This window comes from Ailuropoda melanoleuca, chromosome X (assembly GCF_002007445.2).
Source record: "Ailuropoda melanoleuca isolate Jingjing chromosome X, ASM200744v2, whole genome shotgun sequence".
NCBI classification, from domain to species: domain Eukaryota; kingdom Metazoa; phylum Chordata; class Mammalia; order Carnivora; family Ursidae; genus Ailuropoda; species Ailuropoda melanoleuca.
In genome coordinates this window covers 82795519-82797432 of record NC_048238.1, presented here as the reverse complement: position 1 = coordinate 82797432, position 1914 = coordinate 82795519, and the positions used below count along the sequence as shown (strand labels likewise).

The following is a 1914-nucleotide window of genomic DNA, read 5'->3' as shown; positions in this document are numbered from 1 at the left end:
AAAAAGGTTGCCTACCATGAGATTCAGATACAGGATTTATCTACCACTTGTATCACTTGTTAGAACTGTGGGTTGACCTAAAAATTTTAAGCTCTGGAAACAATGTCAGAAACCTCAGACCATTCTATACCAATGACCTCTTAGAGGCAGGATAAAATTGTATGCAGCTAATATTGAAGAAATCTCAGAAAACTGTTGGAAACTGACACACTAGGCCTCAATGTTCAGAGTTGTGTCTTCCCTTACATTTAAGAAGAATAAAGTTTAAAACAGTTAAGAATATGCATTAGCATGGACAGAAAAATCATAGATCTTGCCTTGGATTTTGATTTACTTTTGAATTTTGTAATAATTTAAATGATTTTCTGACCATCCAAGACAGTATTAAACAGTAAAAATACTCCATTTTCGTAACTCTTTATTTTATTTATGTGTTTATTTTTAAATTATGGAACGCTTCATGAATTTGCACACCATCCTTGTGCAGGGGCCATGCTAATCTCTGTGTCGTTCCAAGTTTAGTATATGTGCTGCCAAAGTGAGTGCCATTACCCTTTATTTATTTATTTATTTATTTTAAGATTTTATTTATTTATTTGACAGAGAGAGAGAGACAGCCAGTGAGAGAGGGAACACGAGCAAGGGGAGTGGGAGAGGAAGAAGCAGGCTACCAGCGGAGGAGCCTGATGTGGGGCTCGATCCCAGAACACCAGGATCATGCCCTGAGCCGAAGGCAGACGCTTAATGACTGAGCCACCCAGGTGCCCCCATTACTCTTTATTTTAAATGGCATTTGATTATGGTCCTGTCTTGTTGGATTGGGCATAGCATTGCTGCTTTGCAGTGTAGTGATTCAGGAAAATATGCTAGCTTATCTTATTTCTTGAAATTTAAATTGAAATTCTTTCTATTCTTAGCCAGATGGTGTTATTAAACCGAAGCTCATGCTAATTTATTGTAAATAATGTAAAATATCTTTGAGACTTTTAGATACTATGTATGGTAGATACTTTACAGCTGAGGAAAAAAATATGTTCCAATACCTTTATTAAATTTTCTCACAAGTACAAGATATTTTGTTTTAGTGAATTGTGGATATTTCTTTTCTAATTCTAATGATCTTCTTAGTCTTATTATTTTATCACACTGGCTTCCTAGTAACTATTAAAATAAAAGCTTGTAATCCTTAGCTATAAGATTGTCTACCACTCTTTCCATCCGCACATTTTATATTTTGATTACAGTAGACCTGGACCATTGGTGGTAGGATTCAAATGAGAAGTCAGTTATATATAGGAACAAATGAGTAAAATGTCTTTCATTAAATGAGTAAATAAAGCTCTAGCCGATTGGCTAAATGTTATTACAAACATCTTCGTATTAGTTTTTGTCAGATCGAGAGGTATAATTAACACCCCTGTTTCAGGGCTATAACTATGAAAGCTGTGTGAGCCTTCAGATAATTTTTTTAAAAATTTTTTTCAATTATAAAATGAGAGCCTGATGAAGGACAATTTGCGAAGTAAGGCATGGACAGTTTAGGAGATGGTCATCCTTTTCTTGGCAGTACCCTGGTAAATAGCCTGAAATTTTAGTGCTCAAAGTAAAGCGGACACTTTCGACATTTATGTTGAATTGGCAAAGGACCTCTTTTTAAAAATTTAAATCATTGAAAGAGTGACCTGTGGTGATGTCAATCATTGTTGGTCATTATGATGTTCTGAACTTATTCCAAATATAGCCGTCTGTCCTCGCATGCTGGCTGTGGTTGCTCATTTAGATTCTGTTGGACAAGGGATTAGGAGTGAAGAGATGAGGCAGGTGTGGTTGCCTTGGCTGGACTGATTACCTCATCTGGATTCCAGAAATAGCTTTCTAATAGATTTCTTTGCATTCAGTCTCCTTCCTCCATCA

At 35.8% G+C, this 1914-nt stretch overlaps 1 non-coding gene across 1 annotated transcript; it reads right to left on the bottom strand.

The window, feature by feature from the left end:
• Positions 1-442: 442 nt before the first annotated feature.
• LOC117797617 lies at positions 443-546 on the bottom strand. The gene has a single exon (XR_004622614.1). It is a non-coding gene; the product is annotated as a U6 spliceosomal RNA (small nuclear RNA).
• Positions 547-1914: the final 1368 nt, after the last annotated feature.